Source organism: Aulonocara stuartgranti (genome assembly GCF_965226115.1).
Source record: "Aulonocara stuartgranti genome assembly, chromosome: 11".
Classification (NCBI taxonomy): Eukaryota; Metazoa; Chordata; class Actinopteri; order Cichliformes; family Cichlidae; genus Aulonocara; species Aulonocara stuartgranti.
Window position 1 is genome coordinate 832701 of NC_138947.1, and position 7300 is coordinate 840000.

Here is a 7300-nt window from a genome sequence, read left to right on the forward strand (position 1 = left end):
AGGATCTGAACTACATTTCCAGCATATATTACTGGGACTGATTCCCATTCTATAAAGTTTGGACGGAGTGAAGTACCACCTGTGTATTAATTTGTACTGAGTAAATGTACCCCTGACCTCTCTTATATATTTATCAGAGAATGACAAAATTCTGCACCAGTCTTCTTTAGAAATTACACAACTCAGATCTCGTTGCCATATAATCCTCAAGTTCTCACAGATCCCTTTTTTTGGATTGTTAAACAGAGAACAGCTGCTCTGTGTGCTGAACTGGACAATTCTAAAAACTCCACCACCGTATTTGAGCTTTGAGTAAATTTTCCTTTACCCTTATTTGTAAATATTTCCAAAAAAGTTTCTCTTATCAAACCACATTTTTGGGTTATTTCAGTGAATGACGTAAACCCTCCTCCTGAGTAAAGATGACTCATCCTGTGTATGCCTTTGACAAGCCAATTCCTTCCAGAACACCGTGTCTGTACAGCAGTGTTGTTCCATAGCGATATAAGGTTGTCTTAAATGAGATGCCATTTATCTTATAACCTGACAACCTTGAAAATGACTCAACACATGTGAGTAGCGCTGGCAGAGACTGCATGGGATCCGTTAGTACTGCTAAGATGTCGTCAGCATATAGAAATAACGTGTGCTCCATACCCCTGCATGAACACCTCTGACATCCCTGTTAGCTCGAATAGCCAAGGCCAGTGGTTCCAGAAATATTGTGAAGAGCAGCGGGGACGAAGAACACCCCTGCCGGGTCCCGCGAGTGAGATGGAAAAACTCTGACACCAATCCATTTGTCAAAACTGCTGCCCTTGGACTTGCATATACAGTTTTGACCCAGTTACAAAACCCAGGCCCGAACCTTGCAAGGGTTGTCATAAGGAAGCCTTCTCGGCATCAAGACCACAACTGGGGCTAGATTTGCTTCTGTGCATGAGATGAAGAAGTTTAATGTTATCAGCTGAAGACCTATTCTTAATAAAACCAACCTGATCACCATTGATGATATCTGGTAATATGTGATCTAAGCGGAAGGCCAAAACCTTCGTCAAAATTTTGCAATCGACTCCTACGAGTCTTATTGCCGGTAATTTGCCGGGTCGTTAAATGTACTCGGTAAGGAGCCTATTTCTAGTGCATCAAGATAAACTTTATCAAGACTGGAGCTAAAATATCAATATATTTCTTATAATACTCAATCGGGAAGCCATCCAAGCCTGGCGATTTCCCGTTTTTCATGGATGAGATCGCAGCTCTGACCTCTTCTTCAGTTATAGTCTTGTTTTCTGTTCCTCAGAAAGAGTCATTGTAGAGCTGAAAAAATGTCCTCACCTCCTCCTCATGAAGTGCACCAGCAGAGGTGTACAAATCTGATAAAATGATTTGAAAATTGAATTTATTTCTTTTGATGAGTAACCACTTGGCTGTCTTTCTTAATCAAAGATATATTATTTAAATTTTCTTGCTGCTTCGGTTGCCTCGCTAATAGTCTATCATTCTTTGTTTTAAGCCTAAATAAGGCATATTCCGCCTTTTTGTTATAAATGTCATTCAGCTGGTATTTATCATTTGAGTATTGTCTCGCTAAATCCTTCTCCAATTCGCGTATTTCTTTATGTAAAGTTTTTTCCCGTTCTAGATCACGTTTCTTTTGTCGCATATGCAATTATCTTTCCTCTTATGCTTCGGACGCTTCCCAAACTGTGGCTACTTTATCTGTGGAGCCCATGTTGATTTCAAAGAAAATTTTAAGCTCGTTTGTTAACTCCTCACTAACTGTTGTTCTGCAACAACATCGTGTTCAGCCTCCAGAGACCCGTCTTTGTTCTGTCTGTGTTTAAATCCATTTGCACCTCTATGATCACTAACAGCAATGGCACCAATCTCACAGTCGACAACTGAATCGACCAAAGACTTTGATATTATGGCGAAATCTAACCTTGAATACTTTTTATGACAATTGGAGTAAAATGTATATTCCCTTGAACTAGGATTAACTAACCTCCAAATGTCCACTAGGCAAAGACCCTCCATCAGTAATCGAGTAGCCTCTCTGTCCCTGGGTTTGTTCTTATTGATTATCTCCGGCCAGTATTACCTGCCCCTCACGATCACACATCTTGTTAATTCTGTGAAAAAAATCTGGCTCTTCTTTATTAGGTGCATAGAAATCACACAAAGCCACTCGGACCCCACTGATTAAAGCTTCTTTATCATTATATTTTTCAGCAACACGAAGCTTAATTTTGTATTAATAAGGATCAAAACACCATTTTGTTTACTTGAATATGAAAAACGGAAATATATTCTGATGTTATTTTATTCAGAACATACCTTTTGAATTTTCAGAGTATTATTATATAAGTATATTTATGAACCCTTGAGAGAGATATGTTTACCTGGTTACTCGGGTGGGGGGTGTCTCACAGGAAGTCTGTGTCGAGTCTGCGTGGGTTCTCGCCCACAGGTGTGAGAGTGACTGGTTGTCTCGCTGTGTTAGCTTTAATATATAATAACATTAGACCATATCAAATGTAACGATTGTGTTAATTAATATGGCGAAATAACGAGACTGTGGAATTTTGTTGTTGTGGTTGAGGGCCGTTTAAAATGATTTTATTTTGAAGGGGTTTACCGGAAGCTGTCGGCGCTGTTGACGCCAATTGGCTGCTTGCCTGCTGCGGCTCGTCGGAGCAGACGGACAAACATGGACGTCACATGTGAGAGAATGACCTGATCATGGACCGTAGAGCCCGCCGCGGGAACAACCAGCACCGACACACAGGTACCGGGGACCGGAGGGGCCGAGGAGAACGGGCCGTGTTTCACGCGCGACTCGGAGCGACCGCCGCGCTAGCTGCGGGTGGGACTAGCTTAACGGAACCGCGTTTAATGTCAACATCTACAGCTGCCCGGTGTGCGAACCGGGAGGAACGGAACCGTGCTCCAGCGGGCCTCGGTGGGCTCGCCGTGTTCCCGCTGTTCGCGAAAGCGGGTCGCGTTGCGGTAAACGCGCAGAACGGGACTCAAAAACGAGCGCACCCAGGCGGCCATTCTCCGTCCGATAATGGAACCCGCGTCCAGCTGGGGCCGCTCGGCGCTCCGGCGGCGGCCAGCGTCGGTCCGCGGGCTCAGAGAAGGCCTAACCCGGAGCTATGTGGTGGTTTTCACCGTTCTTCAGTCTCGAACCTGTTTATTGAAGCGTGGAAATGACGCGTGCAGAGCCCTGTCCGATAATGGAACCCCGCTGGGATGTTGTGGAGGAGGTTTTGGATGTCCCGCAGCTGATGTCCCCCCAGCACCAGCACCAGTCTGCACACCTGTCTGTCTCCTTGTTGCACCTACGAGTCATGTTCAGCGGGGGACAAATTAAAGGAAAAGCCTGCATGAAGGAAGCTGCTGCTGCTTTCTCTTCTGCATCACTCCTCCAGCACTGAGCTCCACCATCATCCTCAAACTCCTGAAGGTAGACAGGGCCCTCTAACCTGCAACCACAAAGCCTGAGCTCAGGTGAAATCCACGGAGGCTCCTTCCTCCTCAGTCAGAGCCAAGCTCACCTTCCCGTTCTTTTTCCTTTAATTTGTCCCTGTCTGTGTTGTAGGTTTGCTTTCATGGAGAACGAAATCATCAGATTATTAAAACGGACAAATCAGAAATCAGCACGGTGAGCTCGATCATCTGATCATCTGGTTGCCGGTTCGAGCCCCGGCTCGGACAGTCTCGGTCGTTGCGTCCTTGGGCAACACGCTTCACCTGCCGCCTACTGGTGGTGGTCAGAGGGGCCGGTGGCGCGATGTGGCAGCCTGGCCTCTGTCAGTCTGCCCCAGGGCAGCTGTGGCTGCAGCTGTAGCTGCCTCCACCAGTGTATGAATGTGAGAGTGAGTGAACAGTGGGATTGTACAGCGCTATATAAATGCAATCCATTATTATTTATTATTATTATTAAAACTGATCAATACCGATCGATCAGTTTGCTGCTGATACAAACAGCAATCAATAGATTCATATTTTCATTGTACGGCAGGTCAGCGATTAACAAAGGAGGAAAAGTGAACACGAGCAGCAACAATCGAGGAAATAAAAAATAAATGTATTTAAAATTCAATAAAATATAAAAAAGAACTCAAAATAACTCGAACTGAAAATGAAATGTTAATAATTCTGATGTGAAACCAGCTTCATGCAAGTCACATGACTTCCTTCCTGAGTCCTGGCTTGGATGTGATTGGTCCGTGTGACTAGAACAGGTAAACGCAGCAAAGCTGTGGCGGCGAGGAAACCTGAGACGCCCGCAGGACGTGTCGCTTCTTGCAAAGAATTTGTAGCTGCAGAGCGAAGCCGCGGTCATGTGATGGATCACAAAGAACAGGAGCGTGTCAGACGCTGATAACATACCTGCTGCACACCTGAAGGCTGAAAACCGCCCAGACTGTGGGATGTCATCAGAGGGCGTGGCCTCGTAGCAGTTATTTAAATAATAATAATAATAATAATGGATACTTTATTGATCCCCATGGGGAAATTACTTGTTTTTCTCTGCATTTGACCCATTCACTCAGTGAAGCAGTGGGCAGCCCACTAAGCAGGCGCCCGGGGAGCAGTGTGTAGGGGTACCTCAGGGTAGCCGTTAAGTGGATTCGAACCGCCGACCTTCCGATCATGGGGCGACCACTTTACCTACTGAGCTATCCCTGCTCCTGATTGGACGTCTGTGGTTTTTTTGCTGACACGCTCCTGTCTCGTGTTAGAAATGAGACCTGCTGCTCAGACCTTTGATACATGAAGGTGACCTTTAACCTTTACTCTGAGCTGAAACGGAGCTGGTTACACATGAGCAGGTTATTACCATTGCAACCATAAAGGGGGCGTGGTCACATTCATCACATTCATCTTCATAATCTGACCTTCGGTGTACCACCTGGATGACCTTTGACCTGACTAACTGTAAATAGTGATGGACTGAATTTGTGGGTCGACTCTGAGACCCGGTCAGGAGCTGGTTTAGTTTTAGTGGTTTGTGCATGAGGACTGGTTAGTGCTGGTTTTAGCACTGGGTGGTTTTAGGGGTGCAGAATGTGGTGGGATGGGAGCGTTACGAGCCGACTGGAGCATAAACTGGAACGCCGCGTCTGCAGACTTGGGGCTCAGCATTCTTCCTGTGATGTGTTCACTGCCTCCGCGCTGAACTGGGACGCGTGAGCGACTCTGTTTCCAGGACATTACGCAACGACTCAGCCTCCATTTGGACGGTTTCATGTCCCGAACGTTGCTGCGGGGCGTGAGCTGACAGTTATGTAACGGGACTGGTCGGGCTGACCTCTGACCTCTGTCCTCCTGTGATGGAAGTGTTTTTGAACGGTCGCCACACGTCCGCGTTTTTAAAAAGGCCTCGGAGGTTTCCTGAAGCTGAAGTCTGCAGGGACTATTTTCAGCAGTGGATTGATCCACAGTCAGTGCAAGATGACTTCCTGTGACTGAAGTGGACTCAGAAGGGGGAAGCTGAACTTTGACCTCTGACCCGTTAGCTGTGCGTGTTGTCATGGATTCAGCGGTCTGAGCGTGCTCTGCCATGTTGGCCGACGTCCAGAGTTTTTTCCTTTTTCCTTTAGAATAACACGAGTGAACTTGAGATCGATTTAGTGTGACCTTTTAGAGCAGAGTCTGAGAAATGACCTCTGACCTCGGTGGGGAGGTGGGTGTCAGCCATGTTGGAACAACAACATGCAGAAGACACAGCGTGCGTGTTGTTGAGGAAAACGCCTGATTGGTCTGATTCTTGTGTTGCTCTACAAGGCGCAGTTCCTGCCCAACGCGCACGCTGCACGCTCCCGTGGATTAGCTTGCTGCCCCATATGTGGAGTAGACGGGATCGAACCAGCGACCTACAGCATCACCAAACAGAGGTCAAAGGTCATTTTTAGTCTGTTGAACCATGCAGGAGTCGCTCAGTCAGGACGATCACACCGCACACTCGGTGTTTGCCTGCAGCTGTCGTGTTTTGAATCTGTGGTTTTATTTTGAAAGGGTAGCATATTTGTTTTGGGCTGGTATAACTTCCTGTTTTAGGGCAGACAGGAAGTCTGACTGCTGGCTCGGAGGAAGCGCAGGTTTGCTGCTTGGTGACGGTCAGCTGTTAGTTTCGTGCTCTTCAGTTTTTATTCTAGCGGCTCACCTGTGCACAGGTGCGTCAGCTGCTCTGTTTGTCCTTCAGTTTATTGCTGAGCTTCCAAACCTTCAACACTAAAACACACACACAGACACACACAGACACACACACAGATCCTGTTTCAGGATGTCCTCTCTCGTGTCCTCCATGTTTATCCTCCGGTTCAGGTGCTCACCTGGACTCACCTGACAAATATGACACTAACAATAACAACATGATCTGATGACTGTTTGTAAGCAGCAGACACTGTGATGAATAGCGTTTTATTTCCTGTGCTGTCATTGGTGTTTCCTGATGTCATCACTGTTATCCGTGATGACATCATCGTCCTATATGGGACCAGGAGCTGTGGTCTGAGGTGTGACTGAAGCAGACGCCGAAGCTTCGTCCTGCTGCCTGTTTGTGTGTCTCGGTTGTTCTTCTTCGTCACGGTTGCTGCATCATCATCATGTGACTTAATTTTGGAAGCTGGCAGTGTGTCCTCGGAGCTCCGGCGCTCTGTGGACAGACTAAATTTAGCCTCGTGTATCTGGACCTCCTTCCGTGCTGTCTGTGTGAGGAATATTCTGGATGCCGGTCAGAGTTTAAGGAGCAGCCGGAGCGTCGCTGACCGTCCCCGGCCTTTGTCACGATGCTTTAAATAGCTCGGCTTGCTGGGGGATTCTAAGCTCCGAGGGCCGAGGACGGGTTGGGATACGAGAGCAGCTTCAGTCACACGGAGTGAAGGCGACTCAGAGTAACAGACAGAGTTCTGGGAAATTTCAGCTCCCTGCTGTCATCAGATCGAAGAATTCATTTAATTATGGACTGAATAACTTTGCTGCTGTGGATTCTGAGCTCAGGTGAGCACAGACGCGTCTCACCTGTAACTGGATGACATCACATGTACATGTCACAGGTGACACACGCACCTGTCCAGGCAGACTCCGCCTCCTTCCTGTGCTTGGAGCTGGACTGATGAGCACCTTCAGTGAGAGTTCACCTGTTCCCCTTTAACACACGTGAACGTGGTGAGCGACACTGCACGGTTTCGTGAGGAGGCTCGGTGACAAACTCGTCGAGTCTCCGGCGGCTGCGCGACGGCGGCTGCGCGACGGCGGCTGCGCTGTGGGGCTCTGAAGGAGCTGA

General features: G+C 47.4%; 1 protein-coding gene across 1 annotated transcript in view; it reads left to right on the forward strand.

The window, feature by feature from the left end:
- The first annotated feature begins 2646 nt into the window (after nucleotides 1-2646).
- dennd4b (DENN/MADD domain containing 4B) overlaps nucleotides 2647-7300 on the forward strand; it is a 24139-nt gene continuing 19485 nt past the window's right edge. Inside the window, exon 1 of the mRNA XM_082551487.1 lies at nucleotides 2647-2791. The gene's annotated coding sequence lies outside the window, so the exon portion shown is untranslated. The remainder of the gene's footprint in view (nucleotides 2792-7300) is intronic.